Source organism: Budorcas taxicolor, chromosome 2 (genome assembly GCF_023091745.1).
Source record: "Budorcas taxicolor isolate Tak-1 chromosome 2, Takin1.1, whole genome shotgun sequence".
Lineage (NCBI taxonomy): Eukaryota > Metazoa > Chordata > Mammalia > Artiodactyla > Bovidae > Budorcas > Budorcas taxicolor.
Window position 1 is genome coordinate 179,472,379 of NC_068911.1, and position 17,064 is coordinate 179,489,442.

At 59.8% G+C, this 17,064-nt stretch overlaps 1 protein-coding gene across 4 annotated transcripts in view; it reads right to left on the reverse strand.

Moving 5' to 3' along the window:
• The window catches only part of ARHGEF10L (Rho guanine nucleotide exchange factor 10 like), a 164,842-nt gene extending 148,954 nt beyond the window's left edge, over positions 1–15,888 (reverse strand). For all 4 annotated transcript variants that reach the window (XM_052636257.1, XM_052636255.1, XM_052636256.1 and 1 more), the window contains exon 1: positions 15,822–15,888. The gene's annotated coding sequence lies outside the window, so the exon portion shown is untranslated. The remainder of the gene's footprint in view (positions 1–15,821) is intronic.
• Positions 15,889–17,064: the final 1,176 nt, after the last annotated feature.

Here is a 17,064-nt window from a genome sequence, read left to right on the forward strand (position 1 = left end):
CTCCTCTGCGGCTCTTGGGTCTGCCGCTACTGGCTGTGGGACCCGGGGCAGGCCACAGCCCTTCTCCAGGCTAAGACGTCCCGTATGTAAAATCAGGAGCGGGGACTGGATAATCCCAGAAGGCCCTTCCAGTCCTAAACCCCACTGTCCCACCCTCAGCCCCCACCGCCCCCCAGCTCTCCCTGGGCTCTGTACACGGTCGCGGCCTGCACTCCAGGGCCGGGCTGCCCGTGAGGCTGAGCTCTGGCCAACAGTGGACTAAGCACGGTTTTGCTCTCCCGGACGTGGTCCCGTCAATATCTCCACTGTGACTCATCCAGCGAGTGTTTGCAGATCGGGCCCCCATCACCACTGCTCTAGGGTGGGTGGACAGGGTGGGACCCAGAGGGCAGGTTTTGCCCAAAGCTCCATATGATGGGCTAAGAGGCAAGACGATCCCCCACAGACCCCCACCGCTGCCCCTGGGCGTTTAAGTCCAGCCCTCGCATGCAGGTAACTATGGAGTGGCCCTCGGGAAAGCCAGCCAAACTTTAGACCTCACTTTTCATATCTGCAGCGTAGCCAATAACACCCAGCTCCGCGGTATCAGGGAGCCTGCCGCTCAGTTACACATAAAGCGGCCCACTCCGGGCCAGGTACACAGCGGTGTCCCGTCAGTGCTCACACCATAAGCGCTATCTAACTATACGGCTCCCTGAGAGGTTTTCTCAATCCAGTCCCCCCTTCCCCTCAAGGGACAGAGAATGGGAAGTAGGAGGAAAGTGGCAAACGCCTGATTGTTGCAGACTCCCGGAAACCAGAAACCTCACACTTGTAAATTAAGAGACCCTAGAGTCTCCACCTGCCCGTTTTGCAGAAGAGAAAACTGAGGCTGAGGGTGAAGTCAGGGGTAGGGCGAAATGTTGCCCAAGCTCTCCTGGCTGGTTTGAGGAAGGGGTGGGAGTAGAACCCAGGTGCTGGGCTCCCAGCCCAGGGCTCTTCCTGAGGCCCTGCGCAGTGAAAAGAGCAGAGGGTCAGACTCTCTGAAATGCTGCCCCCAAGTGGCTGTGAAATGATGCTGCTGTTTAGTCCTGCAGTCGTGTCCGACTCTCTGTGACCCCGTGGACTGTACCTGCCAGGCTCCTCTGTCCACGGAATCCCAGGCAAGAATACTGGAGTGGGTTGTCATTCCCTTCTCCAGGGGATCTTCCCTACCCAGGGATCGAACCCGCGTCTCCTGCATCGGCAGGCAGATTCTTCACCGCAGAGCCACCTGGGAAGCTCCTGAAATGACAACCAAGGGGCTTTGGGCCACTGGGCTCCGAGGCCTTGTGATAAAGCTCAAGGGGCTGGACCAGATTTGGGGTGCCCCCAAAGTGGGGTGGCCAGAAAGCAGAAGCCCCTCGGGTCTCCATCAGGCGATTTGCCAAGGAAGTCTGATAGGGCCCAGAGGGGCTTCAAGGGGAGGCTCCAGAGCCAGGCACACCAAGGTTTACGTTCCGTCACTGATGAGCTGTGTGACTTTGGGCAAATTACTTACCCTGTCTGATCTTCAGCTGCCCCATCTGTAAAATGGAGATAATAACCCTACAAACCTGAAAAGATTGCCACAGAGAGCCAAAAGAGGACAACGCGTGCGGCCTGGCACATTCAGCAAACACTGCTTATGTGTTCGCTCCCTTGGAAGCATGTTTAGTACCATCCCTGCCTCACAGGTGGGGCAAAGCAAGACTCCAGAGAGCCGAGACAGCTGCCCCAAGTGACCGGGCCCTGGGACCTCCTCCCCATGTCTCCCCGCCCCCAGGAGGAGGCCTCTTCCTGGCATCAGTAATACACAGCCGGGGCCCCCAGCCCCCTCCGCCCTGAGACCGCCCCCGCCCCTGCAGGCCTCACATGACCTGGCCCAGCCCGAGAGTTTTCCAATCACTCACTGGGGAGGAAGCCAATGCCCCAGGAAACTGCTTAAACATGGCTCCGGCTACTGGGAAGGCAGGTTCCCAGCTACCAGCAGTGACCCAGCTCCTCCCCTGGCCCCCCAGGGGCACCACCCGTCCTCTGAGACGCCAAAGGGCAACACTTAAAGGCACGAGGGGGCCTGCGGATGATGATGGTCCGTGGCACTCCGGCGAGCCCCTCTCTGCAAGTTACTCACCACCTGCTTCCACCCTTGAGACTCCGGCTGAGGAACCAGTACCTGGGTGCCCTGCCATGCTGTGTGGCCTCAGGCAAGTTGCTTAACCTCTCTGCGTCTCAGGAACCTCTTTAGTCAAGGGAAGTGAGCAGAGTTTGGGAAGCACGGAGGAGGCAGCAGAGTTCGAACAATGACCCAGGAGTCAGAGAGCCTGCGACAGCCCTAAGGCCTCCCTGGCCTCGCCTGTCCCTCCCAAGGCAGTCTCCACCCAGGACAGAAAGTTCTGAGCACACTGATCACGTCCCTCCCCAGACTGAAACTCTTGAACTGTGAGCTCCTAGTGAGCCGGTGGGTTCTCAGGCGGAGCCCTGGGCCACACCTCCTCTGCCAGGCGGGAGGTACAGTGCGCTCACCCAGCCCCTGAGCACACCGGGGCCACCTCCTCTCCTTCACCAACTCCCTGCTCCGCCCAGCCCCCCCCCCGACCCCGGGGTAGTTCCCTGAGCACCTCTGCAGGGTCACCCCCACCCCGGGGTAGTTCCCTGAGCACCTCTGCAGGGTCAGGCGCACCCCCCCATCAGTTACCTTCCTGTCCCCACACCCGCCCCAGACATGTGACCACCGTATCCCGCTTATCTCTAGCTGCGAGCCCAGCACCCGGCTCCTGGTAAGTGTCGGACACAAACACGCCAGGCAGGAGGAACGCGAGGACAAGCAAACGACAACAAGGTAACTGACCCTGAGCCCGGTGTCCTCCGCTGCAAGCTGGGCAGCCCTGGGGGGAGGCGGCCGGCTCGCTGGCCGCGTGCCCTCACCCCCTGCCACGGGGCACCTCACCTCTCGGGCCTCTCCCCCCGCCCTGCAGAGTTAGCACAGGAACAGCACCCGCAGCTCACCCATGGTGAGGGCTCGGGGAGTCAGTCCCCCCGGGGGGCGGAGTTTGGTCTGGCAGGAAAAGGGGGCTCCTTGCACTTGACCTCTGGGGAAGGCAAGTGGGAGGGGGGCGTGATGGGGCGCTGAGCTTCTGCCGCAGGGTCCTCCGAGCGCCTGGACACCACCCTCCCGACCGGCTCAGACGCTGCCCTCATCTGCCACCCGTGTCCCGCGACCCAGCGCCCAGTGCCCTGGAGAACACGGACCCCGTGGAGTCAGGGAATGGGCTCAGCCCCATTGAGCCATCTCAGACCAGCCGCTGACCTCTCTGCTCCCTTCTCGCCACACAACGGGGGTCAGAGGCATCTCTGCCCGTTCCTTCATGGGCTACAGAATGACCTCTCCCGGGGGGCCCGCACCCTGCCCATGCTCACCCTCACAGTCCTGGTGGGCCCTGACCTCACCACCCTCCGCTCAAGGTTTTATTGAGAAACGTGAGGCTGTCCATTGGGACTGTCTCCAACCTTCCTTCTGTACAATCCAGATCTACCCCATCTCCCATTTCCTAAAAGCATCCCTTGTCCCATCAAGGAGCTGGGATGGAAAACTGTGTAACTTCTGAAAGAGATGGGAATACCAGACCACCTGACCTGCCTCCTGAGAAATCTGTATGCAGGTCAGGAAGCAACAGTTAGAACTGGACATAGAACAACAGACGGGTTCCAAATACGGAAAGGAGTAAGTCAAGGCTGTATATTGTCACCCTGCTTATTTAACTTATATGCAGAGGACATCATGAGAAACGCTGGGCTGGAGGAAGCACAAGCTGGAATCAAGATTTCCAGGAGAAATATCAATAGCCTCAGATATGCAGATGACACCATCCTTATGGCAGAAAGCAAAGAACTAAAGAGCCTCTTGATGAAAGTGAAAGAGGAGAGTGAAAAAGCTGACTTAAAACTCAACATTCAGAAAACTAAGATAATGGCATCCTGTCCCATCACTTCATGGCAAATAGATGGGGAAACAATGGAAACAGTGAGAGACTTTCTTCTCTTGGGCTCCAAAATCACTGCAGATGGTGACTGCAACCATGAAATTAAAAGATGCTTGCTCCTTGAAAGAAAAGCTATGACCAACCTAGACAGCATATTGAAAAGCAGAGACATTACTTTGCCAACAAAGGTCCGTCTAGTCAAAACTATGGTTTTTCCAATAGTCATGTATAGATGTGAGAGTTGGACTATAAAGGAAGCTGAGCACCAAAGAATTGATGCTTTTGAACTGTGTGTTGGAGAAGACTCTTGAGAGTCACTTGGACTGCAAGGAGATCCAACCAGTCCATTCTGAAGGAGATCAGTCCTGAATATTCATTGAAAGGACTGATGTTGAAGCTGAAGCTCCAATACACTGGCCACGTGATGTGAAGAACTGACGCATTTGAAAAGACCCTGATGCTGGGAAAGATTGGGGGAAGGAGGAGAAGGGGACGACAGAGGATGAGATGGTTGGATGGCATCACTGACTCGATGGACATGAGTTTGGGTAGACTCCGGGAGTTGGTGATGAACAGGGAGGCGTGGCGTGCTGCAGTTCACGGGGTCGCAAAGACTCAGACACGACTGAGCGACTGAACTGAACTCCCATCAAGGGCCCAGCGCCTCAGCCCACCACCCCTGCTTCGTCACACCGGGGACCACCCTCTCTCATTTGCCTAAAGAACAGGCTCCTGGGGACGTCCTTGGCAGTCCAGTGATTAAGCCTGCAACCTCTAATGCACGACCAGGATACCTGGTCAGAGAACTCAGATCCCACGTGCTTCACGGTGAAGCCAAAAAGTTAAAAAACAACTTTTTTTGTTTTTGTCCCCTCTTGAAGCAGGCCTGGCCCCCAGCACAAACCACTCCCTTGGGTCTCCCCACTTCCCTCCCCCGGGACATCTTTTCCCAACCCCTCTTTGCTTGGCCAGCATCTCGACACTTGGTCCCCTCCTGGCCCCTCAGCCACTCCCACTTCAGACTGCAGCCCCATCAGTCTTCCCAAGGTGCTCTTGCAATACAGGCCCACACCGCCTCTGTGCTTCCATCTGGTCTGACTTGCACTCTCAACAGCCTGCAGCCCTGGCGACCACCAGCTCTGCGCTGCGGAGGTCCCAGGCGTCATGCCAGCTTCCCGGACACCCCACTCTCCCTTCCCGGAGTGCCCAGCTGCCTCCTCCCAGCCTCCAGGATCCCCCTGACCCCTGCATGGTCCCACCTGCACCATCTCTATGCTACTGACACCCAAGCAAGGGGCCCCCACGTTGCGCCTGGACTTTTCAGCCAGTTTCTCAAATCTGAACCCAATTAGATTCTTGGATTCTCCAAAGCTATGCTTCCAGCCTCCTCTGAACCACCTTTTTTTAATCACATCACCATCCACCTAGACATTCAAAAGAAGATTCTAGAAGTTTTGACTCCTCTTGATTTCTCTCTTTCCCTCACCTCATGACCAAGGAAAATGAAGTCGCTCAGTTGTGTCCAACTCTTTGCAACCCCATGGACTGTAGCCTACCAGGATCCTCCGTCCATGGGATTTTCCAGGCAGGAATACTGGAGTGGGTTGCCATTTCCTTCTCCAGGAAATCTTCCTGACTCAGGGATCGAACCCAGGTCTCCCGCACTGCGGCAGACGCTTTACTGTCTGAGCCACCAGGGAAGCGGCGACCACCCCACGACCAACCCACCAGAAATTCCAGCTGACTCTTTTTCTGGTAAGCAACCTGAATGCAACGACTTCTCTCCAGACCCGTGGCCTCCACTCACACCCCGGCCACGCTCACGCTTCTCCTGGGCCCGAGTCCACCCGGCCCCTGGGCCGGTTCTCCTCCTGCAGCCAGAAGGCCCTTCCCCGAGGTACGTCGGAGCCCACGAGGCTCCAGCGGGCCATGGAGGGCTGGAGGGACGGCTGGGGGCACACCACCACCTGCAGGCAGGGCTTCCCCTTTCCCATCCGTGCTGAGGCCCTCACCCCCCAGCACCCACCCCAGTGCTTCCATGTCATAGGCACTCAGTTTATTTCTGAATAAATTATCTGAAAAAAGGTAAAATTCTTTCCAGCGCTGTTAATAGCTGAAATCTTGGGGATCATATTTCATTAATAAAGTATTCACGGGTAACTAAAGGGAAACAAACTGCCAACGGCTTCCTGTTGCACCTGGATTAACCATCCCAACCTCCTGCCATGATCTGTGATCAGAAGGGCCCTCCACGGCCTCTCACACTGCTCCCTCCCCTCGCCTGCTGCAAACCAGCCTGATCATTCTGGCCTCGGGGCCTTTGCATCTGCTGCGCCCCTGCCTGGAACACTTCTCTCTGCTCTGTGCTGGGGGAAGGGTCCCCTTGTCATTCAAGACTCAGCTTGGGGACTTCCCAGGGGTCCAGTGGTTAAGACTCCAAACTCCCAATGCAGGGGGCACGGTTCAATCCCTGACCCGGGGACTAGCATCCCACCTGTCACGTGGTATGGCCCAAAATTTGAAAATAAAACATTTTTTTAAAAAGACAGCTTAAATGCCTCCCCTCAGAGAGGCCCCCTGACCTCCTCGGGCTGACAGATTCTGCGCCACTCGTCCCACAGGCAGCCCCTTCTCGCCCCCTCATTATCCCCGCCCCCCATTATCCCCCATTATCCCCGCCCCCATTATCCCCGCCCCCATTATCCCCGCCCTCTATTATCCCCGCCTCCATTATCCCCGCCCCCCATTATCCCCGCCTCCATTATCCACGCCCCCATTATCCCCGCCCCTCATTATCCCCGCCCCATTATCCACGCCCCCCAGTATCCCCGCCCCATTATCCACGCCCCGTATTATCCCCGCCCCCGTTATCCCCCATTATCCCCGCCCTCTATTATTCCCGCCTCCATTATCCCCGCCCCCCATTATCCCCGCCTCCATTATCCACGCCCCGATTATCCCCGCCCCCATTATCCCTGCCCCATTATCCATGCCCCCCAGTATCCCCGCCCCCATTGCCCCCGCCCCCATTATCCCCGCCCCCTATTGTCCCCGCCCCCATTATCCCCGCCCCATTATCCATGCCCCCCAGTATCCCCGCCCCATTATCCACGCCCCGCATTACCCCCGCCCCCTATTGTCCCCGCCCCATTATCCCCGCCCCCTATTGTCCCCGCCCCCATTGCCCCCGCCCCCATTACCCCCGCCCCCATTGCCCCCGCCATTATCCCCGCCCCCTATTGTCCCCGCCCCCATTATCCCCGCCCCCATTATCCCCGCCCCCTATTGTCCCCGCCCCCATTACCCCCGCCCCCTATTGTCCCCGCCCCCATTACCCCGCCCCCTATTGTCCCCGCCCCCATTACCCCGCCCCCTATTGTCCCCGCCCCCTATTGTCCCCGCCCCCATTGCCCCCGCCCCTATTGTCCCCGCCCCATTATCCCCGCCCCATTATCCCCGCCCCGCATTATCCCCACCCCCGTCATCCCCCATTATCCCCGCCCCCTATTATCCCCGCCCTCTATTATTCCCGCCTCCATTATCCCCGCCCCCCATTATCCCCGCCCCCATTATCCCCGCCCCATTATCCATGCCCCCCAGTATCCCTGCCCCATTATCCACGCCCCGCATTATCCCCGCCCCCGTTATCCCCGCCCCCATTATCCCCGCCCCATTATCCACGCCCCCCAGTATCCCCGCCCCATTATCCACGCCCCCCAGTATCCCCGCTCCATTATCCATGCCCCCAGTATCCCCGCCCCCATTATCCCCGCCCCCCAGTATCCCCGCCCGCATTATCCCCGCCCCTATTGTCCCCGCCCCCATTACCCCCGCCCCTCATTATCCCCGCCCCATTATCCACGCCCCCCAGTATCCCCGCCCCATTATCCACACCCCGCATTATCCCCGCCCCCATTACCCTCGCCCCCATTACCCCCGCCCCTCATTATCCCCGCCCCATTATCCACGCCCCCAGTATCCCCGCCCCATTATCCACGCCCCCCAGTATCCCCGCCCCATTATCCACGCCCCCCAGTATCCCCGCCCGTTATCCCCGCCCCCATTGCCCCCGCCCCCGTTATCCCCGCCCCCTATTGTCCCCGCCCCCCATTGCCCCCGCCCCCGTTACCCCCGCCCCCATTGCCCCCGCCCCCTATTGTCCCCGCCCCCATTGCCCCCGCCCCCGTTACCCCCGCCCCCATTGCCCCCGCCCCCTATTGTCCCCGCCCCCCATTGCCCCCGCCCCCATTGCCCCCGCCCTATCACACTGCTCCCTTCGCGGCACTAGTTTCATGACGCGCCGTTCAGTCTGTTGCCTTGTTCGATTTCTCGGGCTTTTGCCTCCTCCGCCAGCACAGAGGACGCACAGGGGCAAGTCCTCTCACTGCGGCGACGGCAGGCAACCCTGCCAGGCTCAGGTGGGGGCGAGGCACGGTCCTGAGCAGCATGCTTGTGTGACCCCACTTTACGGACGAGGAAACCGCTACAGAGGGGCCGATACAGGTGCGGCAGAGAAAGAGGCCTGGCGGGGAGCAGGGCACCGCTGCCCGGCACAGACCCAGCCCTTTGTGGGTTCTGAAGGGGCACCTGCCGACTGAGCAGGTGAACCGCTGAAGAAATGAAGGCCGCACACCGCGGTGCTGAGAGGGGTTGTCTTCAGGTGGCGCAACAAAGGGCGATTTTAAACGTCTTCTCCCTGAACTCTCCAAGTTTTCGTCAATGGTCACATAATACATGCATGATTTAAAAGTAAAATAAACCCTGACTTAAAAGAAATTCAAAGGTTCTGAGTAATGTCTGGGTTCAGGAATATTCTTCTTCAATTTCCAGAGACCGTTATTCCTCTACTTAATTTAAACCATTGTTTTCGTAGGGAAATTGAATAAAAAGCCCACATTTTTAAAGCTCACGCCAAGCCTGCCACTTCAAACAGTGCAGAGAGGTCAGCAACGGGAGCCGGCTCCTGCCTCCCGCTCAGGGCTGGACTTGCAGACGCGCCCGATCAGGAGCCGCTGGAGGGGGGTCCTGTGGGGGCCAGGCTCTCGGGGAGCAGGGGGCTCAGCCCCAGAAACACCATCCCGCCTCAAGCCCCAAGCGCAGCCGTGCACAGGGGTCATCCCAAGCCACCCACCCTGCCCCGGACCAGGGCTGTCCCTGCACGAAGGCAGCGGGGAGGCCTGGACCAAGCCGCCCTCCTAGCAGGCTGGTGGCAAGATGAACCCCTTGGCAGAAGGGCTGCTTACGGCCAGCAGGTCAGGGAAAGGTGAAGCCCGTGGCTCGGCGCAGACTCTGACCCAGGGTGGGCACAACCTGTACTTCTGGTCGAGCGACCTGTCACCTGCCCCGAGTCCCCACCGTGTGTGCGTCCCGTTGCCAGGGGTCCTTGGGGGCACAGCTGGACCAGGCCCCAAAAAGAGTGGCATGGCTCCAGGGTACAGGGGTGAGAGCCAGGGCTGCGTCCAATCCTCTGGGCAGGTGAGATAACCTACCGGAGCTGCAAGGGGAGCTGATGACACAGCCCACTCGTCAGGGTGGAACGAGCTCCCTGAGCCCTGTGCCCACCGCCAAGCCTGCCACGCGTCAGTAAGAGCTACGGCCATCAGCGCTCTCCAAAATACCAGTCGTTATTATCTGCTTTTTCCAGACGCCAGGCCTAGCGGTCCCTCTGAGCACCGAGTTCTGTTCCAGGCCTTGACCCTAAACCGCAGGGCGATGAACACAGCTATGTGGGTGAGAAGACACACATCCCCTTCCAGTGAAGGGCAGGGTGTGTGAGAGTGCAGACATGTGTCAGTCTCCGCCGCCTCCCTTCTTCAAAGCGAGAAGGGAGACGGAACAGAGCGGGACTATAGGAAGAGCTCAGGGCCCACCGGGTCTGACTCCTGCCCCTTACGCTGTGGCCTTGGGAAAGTCATTCAACCTTCCTAAGACTCAGTTTCCTCATCTGTGGGCCTCAGATGGTAAAGAATCCACCTGCAATGCAGGATTCGATCCCTGGGTTGGGAGGATCCCCTGGAGAAGGGAATGACAACCCACTCCAGTATTCTGGCCTGAAAAACCCCATGGACAGAGGAGCCTGGCGGGCTACAGTCCATGGGGTTGCAAAGAGTCGGACATGATTGAGCAACTAACCCACTCCCTCATCTATAAGATGGGGTAATGGTACCCACCGGCAAGCTCAGTGTGGGAGTTGAATGAATCGATGCATGAAAAATGTCTTCCATAAAATATAAGCCTGAGTTGCCTTTAAAATCCAAGCTCCTGATTATCTGCCTAAATGAAGGGCAGGAGCAGCAGAGTAATCAAAAGCTCTGACTAGCCAGGCCTTCCCTGGCGGCCCAGCGGCTAAGACCCTGCTCTCCCAGTGCCCGGGCCTGGGTTCAATCCCTGGTCAGGGAACAGTGAATGAGATCCCTCATGCCACAAGTTGAAACCGAAAAAAAAGGCACTGAATAACCTAACTAATAATAATAATAATAACCTAATAATACCCTTCCTTTTATCTTTGGGGTGAACACAAGGAAGCAGACACACCTTCCCAATTCTATCTTTTTTTAGCCTGATATTAAAATGGAAATCTTTTTTTAAGAGTCCACCAGCCACAGATGCTTGGTAGCAGCAAGCTTAGGGAATAACAAGAAACTACCTCCAAATTAAAGACTTTGAGGGGAGCGGGTGACCCACAGAGCAGGACACCCCTGGAAGGGGAGGTGTGGCGGGTTCTTTTGCAGGTACCCCAATGGTGCTGGGCGCTCAGACTTGAGAAAGTTTCAGGACTTGCCCTACTCTGTAGCAAGCCCTGCAGACTCCTAGCTCACTGAGTCCTAGCTCACTAAGCTTCCGATAGCTCATGCTTCTCAGCCTTGGCTATTCCCTCCACCCAGACCCCTGCCTCTCCCCACCCACTCTTCTGCCGCACTCTGCACACCCTCCTGTATGTAGCTGGGCACACACCCCTCTCCCAGCCAGGGCGCTCAGACTGCCCAAGAGCTACAGCCTGCCCATTCGACAGTCTGATTCTGCTCTGCCCCTGACTCCATACGGATGCGTCCTGCCCACTGCTGCCAAAGCCAGCCCCAGGCAGCGCCAGCCACCTGCGTCCCAGCCATGACGCCTTCACCAGCCCCGAGCTATTCAGCGTGGCCACGGCCTCTCGGGCGCGCCAGCCGCTTGGCCTCCCAGATACTTGGGCTGTCTTGAGTGTGGTTTTCCCATCAGTGGCCAAGCAGGTTCTCAATTAACTGAAACGTATCTGTATCCCACGTGCCTGGGAAGGTAAGTGCTCAGTGTCCGAAGTACAGAGCTCATCTGAGGGCCACTTATTCAGTGTAGCCCTGCCATCCCGGCAGACCCCGCCCCCGGGTGAGCTGCCACGCTCACTCTGCTCCTGTGAGGACCATGGCGTGTCGCCACGCCAGAATGCCAGCTCCAGGGAGGGGCTGTGCCCGGGGAGCCCCTGCCAGAGCCGCACGGCATGCAGGTGGATGTCTCACCCCTGGTTCTCCAGAGGGGGAAGGAGGGGCGGCTTGATTTCCAGTGTCCCCAGCTTCTGTGCTGTAAACACTCGCGTGCTCCGTCGCCCGGTCGTGTCCAACTCTCCGCCCACATTCCCCAGGCAGGAGCACTGGAGTGGGTTGCCATTCCCTACCGGGGGGACCTTGCCCACCCCGAGATCGAACCCAGGTGTCTTGCGTCTCTTGCTTCGGTCGGTGGGTTCTTTACTGCTCCATCCGATTCTCTCACGGTGGCCAGTTTCAAGCTACAAGGCGAACCACTGAGCCCAGAGCTGGGAGGAGACGGGCGGCAGCGGCTGGGTAGATGTTACAGCCCCCACCGACGAAGGCCCCATTTACAATTTTTCAGTCTTACGACGGTGTGAAAGCAATACGCGTTCAGTGGAAACTGCACTTGGAATTCTGAGCCTGGGCCTCTTCCCAGGCTGGCGGTGTGTGCAGGACAACACTCTCTCGTGATGCGGGGCAGGGCAGCACGCCCCCGCTCCCGGCCAGACCTGCGGTCTCCAGGGTAAACAGCCCAGACGCTTACCACCACTCTGCACCCAGACAGCCATTCTGCATTTCACTTCCGGTCCAGTGTTCGATCAACTGCATGAGACAGTCAACACTCTATGACAAAACAGCCTTTGTGTTAGATGCTTTTGCCCAACTATAGGCTAATGGGAGTGTTCTGAGCCTGTTTAAGGTAGGTGAGGCGAAGCTATAATGTAGGTTAGGTGTATTAAATGCATTTTTGACTTATGATATCTTCTCTTTTAATGTTTTATTTATTTTTTGGCCATGCCATGTGGCTTGTAGGATCCTAGTTCCCCGACCAGGGATGGAACCTGGGCCCTGGCAGTGAAAGCACTAACTCCTAATCACTGAATCACCAGGGAATTCCTTCAACTTCAATTTTCAACGGACTATGGGTTTATCAGGACCCATCGTAAGTTGAGGGAGATTTGCATAGGTATATATTTATATATATATATTCATATACATAGATACATATCTATCTATATATTTATATATATCTATATATATATAGAGAGAGAAACATATATACATACAAAAGATACAGATAACCACAAACACAAATAATAGAAACTGAAATAATGAGGAAGTACTATAGTTTGAGTATTTATTACCCTTGATTTCAGGATAATTTATTTAAGTATAAATTTATACACTACAGCCAGTTTACTATATACTATAAACTTGCAAGTTAACAGCCCAGCTCACAAAATGCTAAAATTTAGCTATCGGCTCTAGCACTTCGGTACAAACTGAGTCCAGCACACGACTACCCAGGGCCAGGCACAGGCTGCGTGGGGACAGGCCACTCTGGGAGCTCATCAGACTAGGCCTCCAGTGGAAAGTGACACTAACGCCCTCCATCAAGGCAAAGAGAAACCAAGGAACTCTCTGGGGACACAAGGCAAGGAAGGAGCTGGGCTGGGCCCGGGCGGCCCATGGGGGCGGCAGGAGAACTCTGGGCCCCTCCCCTGTCTACGAGTCTGACTGTCTTTCCCGGTCTTGAGGACAAAGACAGCAGACGGGAATCCAGAGGAACTAAAGACAAGCTTGCAGAAGAGAGCAAGGCCTGGGCAGTCAGGAAGACCCCGGCTTGAGTCCTTCACTAACTGTGACCTTCGGCAGTCACTTAAACGCTGAGCTTCATCTTTCTCACCCGTAAATGGGTGTGAGCAGCTTCACTGCCTAACTATCGGAGCAGCTGCAGAAACGGAGAGAGAGAGTACATGGGAAGAGCAACGTAAATCTAAGCTACTGTTATACGCATACACGCGGTGTGTATCACCCACTTTATCTTTTCAAAACCAATCCAAGATTATATTCTTTCCACTCTGCTCCTTCCCACTGTTTAAAAGACGACCCATGCGCACCAGCTAGCCCAGCACTTGGCACACACCCGGCTCCATAAAGATCTATTCATTTATCTGTCGGTTTACCGTTTATTAAGTAAGTGTTAGTCGCTCAGTCCTGTCTGACTCTGCGACCCCACGGACTGTAGCCTCTGTCCGTGGAGATTCTCCAGGCAAGAATGCTGGAGTGGGCAGCCTTTCCCTTCTCCAGGGAATCTTCCCAACCTAGGGATCAAACCCCGGTCTCCCGAACTGCAGGCGGATTGTTTACCCTCTGGGCCACCAGGGAACCCAGTGGGCCTTCCTCTTAAATGAACCTGGTACCAGGGCCCCAGGAAGTCCGCCAAGTGGAATCCCCACACTCCTTCAAAGCTAAACTGAGAAACAGCACAATTTAGGAACCATCAGTTCCTGGTGATCCCTGTGATCAGCACCGGTTTACTGAGCACCTCCTGTGCGGCAGGCCTGCTGATCAGGACAGACCTGGACGCTGCTCTCCCCGGCTTACAGGTCCGCGGGGGGAGGGCAGGTAAAAACCCACTCGGCCACAGTGCGGGCTCTACGAGCGCCACCAACAGCAATTCTGCTGCCCAGAGAGGAGGAGGACCCTGAGAGAGACGTGAAGAGGGGAGAACGGGACCAGCTTTCCTGAGAGAGGGAACAGCAAGGAGCCGGGAGCCCTGATGGGAAGGCCGGAGGGCAGCGGAGTGAGAAAGACGCGCCCCCGCCCCGCCGAGGCCTCGCGCGCCCCGGGAAGGGTTTGGAGCCCCCTCAGAGAGGTTTTACCCCAGTCACAGCGTGCACGGCTTACATCCCCAGAGCCCGGACGCTCTGGGGCACCGTGCTGGGAGGACAGACAGAGGGCCCGCAGGGAAGGGCTGAGCGCTCAGCGAGCCGCGCGGCCTGCCCTCTGTCCCGGCGTCTGGGGAGCAGCGGAGGGCAGCAGCCAGAGAGGGGCGGGATGCCCCCGACGGAAGCCCCGGCAGGGCCGAGGGCTCTGAGCCAGTCTCAGCGCCAGGGACCCCTCCCCACCACCGCGCCCCGCATGGCCCGAGGCCCCTGCCTCGGGGGCTTCCTGACCCCCTGCCCAGCGTCCCCGCCTGGGACAGGGAGGAAGCACTGCCCCCTGGCCCCGCTGCGTCCGGGGCGCCTCCGTGTCAGGACCAGCCCGGGGGCCCAGGAGGCTGCTCTTCGCCTTCCCACCCCGGACACACGTCTTCTGCCTCCAGCGGAGGCCAGGCCTGACTGCGCTCCGGCCGCGGCCTCCCCACGGCCCCGACGTCCTCGCCTGCCTCCCACACTCTCCTCCTCCAGGAGGCCGCCCTGCTCCGCCTCCAGGCAGGGCTCCAGGGTGGGAGAGGCCGGCCCGGAGCAGAAACAAGAAGAGCGCTCCCTGACCCCTCCCAATCCCGGGACCCCCGGTGCGCGGGGAGCCCAACCACAGGGACAGCAGGACCTAAAGGCCCGCGGGAACCAGAGGGAGGGAAGCGCTGGGTGCGAGTGAGAATTCCCGAGCTGTCCCCACAGAGCCTGCCACACACACAGAGACACACACACAGAGACACATACACACACAGAGACACACACACATACAGAGACACAGAGACACACACACAAAACATAGACACATAGACATACAGAGACATACACAGGTACACAGACACGCTCACACAAACAGACACACACAGAGACACAGAGACACACACAGAGACACACACAGAGACACACAAAAAAACAGACACACAGACACATACAGAGACACACACACAGACACATGCACACACACAAAAAAAAAAACCATACACAGACACATAGACACATACAGAGACATACACAGGTACAGACACACATGCTCACACAGACACACACAGAGACACACAAAGACACAGAAACACACACAGAGACACACACACAAAACATACACAGACACATAGACACATACAGAGACACACAGGCACATAGACACACACACTCACACACACAGACACACACAGACACACACAGACACACAGAGACACGCTCACACACATAAAACACACAGGCACATAGACACACACATGCTCACACAAACACAGACACACACACACACATAGACACACACACAAAAAACACACACAGAAACACACAGGCACACAGACACACACGCTCACACACAGACACACGCTCACACAGACACACGCACACCCACACGCACACGCTGGTGCACAAAGGCCACGCCGGGGCTGTGAGGAGGGCCGGACGCCCGGGGAGCCCAGAGCCGGCCGCGGGGGAGCCCGCTCGGGGGGTGCCGGCACCGCGGGACCCAGGGCTGGCCCCCACACCCAGACAGAAGCCGCGGCCCCCGGGGCCGCCCCAGAGGCACGGAGCCGCGCGGGGACGCGCCCGGCCACGCGCGGGCGGCTCCCCGGGGACGCGGGGCGGAAGGCCCGGGTGGCCCGCCGCGCGCCGCGCTCACTCACCGCTCGGCCTTTGTTGTCCGCGCCGCTCACAACGGCGCCGGCGGCCGCGCCTCAGCTGCCCCGCGGCCGCGGGCGCCCATGGCCGGGCCGGCCCCGCCCCGCGCCGCCGCCGCGAGGTCACGCCGCGAGGTCCCGCCGCCGCCCCGCGCCCGCCGCCCCGCGCCCGCCGCCCCGGCCCCCGCCGCCCGGCCCCGCCGCCCCGGCTCCCCGCCGCCGCCCCGGCCCCCCGCCGCCCCGGCTCCCCGCCGCCCCGCTCCCCCCGCCGCCGCCCCGGCCCCGCCGCCGCCCCGGCCCCGCCGCCGCCCGGCCCCCGCCGCCCGGCCCCGCCGCCCCGGCTCCCCGCCGCCCCGGCCCCGCCGCCGCCCCGGCTCCCCCCCCCCGCCCCGCGCCCGCCGCCGCCCCGGCCCCGCCGCCGCCCCGGCCCCGCCGCCGCCCGGCCCCCGCCGCCCCGGCCCCCGCCGCCCCGGCCCCGCCGCCGCCCCGGCCCCCCGCCGCCCCGGCTCCCCGCCGCCCCGCTCCCCCCGCCGCCCCCCGCCGCCGCCGCGAGGTCCCGCCGCGAGGTCCCGCCGCCGCCCCGCGCCCGCCGCCGCCCGGCCCCGCCGCCCCGGCCCCCGCCGCCCCGGCTCCCCCCGCCGCCCCGCGCCCGCCGCCCCGGCCCCCGCCGCCCCGGCCCCCCGCGCTCGGCCCCGCCCGGCCCCCGCCGCCGCCCCGCGCCGCCGCCGCGAGGTCACGCCGCCCGGAGCGCCCCCGCGGCCGCGCGGCCGGCACCCCTCCCGCCCGCGGAGCCCCCCGGGTCACACGGGGCCCCACTCCCTCACCGCCCACCGCGCGTCGCCTCGCCCTCCCAGGCCTCCCGGGAGGGCTCTCGCGCCCATTCTTGCTTCTCCTCCTCCCAGGAGTCTGCCCCGGGCTCTCCCCCGAGGGTGAGGATGCCTGGGCTGGCCCCAGACGAAAAGGCAGACCTGCGACGGCCCCCATCCAGTCTCAGCCGCAGAGGGGCCTCCTGCGGGCTCCGACCAGCCCTGCACACGTTTCTGGTAACAGCCTCAGGACCACAGCACTGGCAGCGGCAGGCAGTGAGGGCTCTGAGCTCAGCATCCAGCCTGCCATGTGGCTCCATTTTCCTGACGCGAAAACCGCGGCTTGGAGCTGTGACTTGGCAAAGCCCACCCAGCAAGGAAGTGGTAGACCCGAGATCCTAGCACACCGCTCCCTTCCAGCTCCCAAAGCTGCCAAACACTAG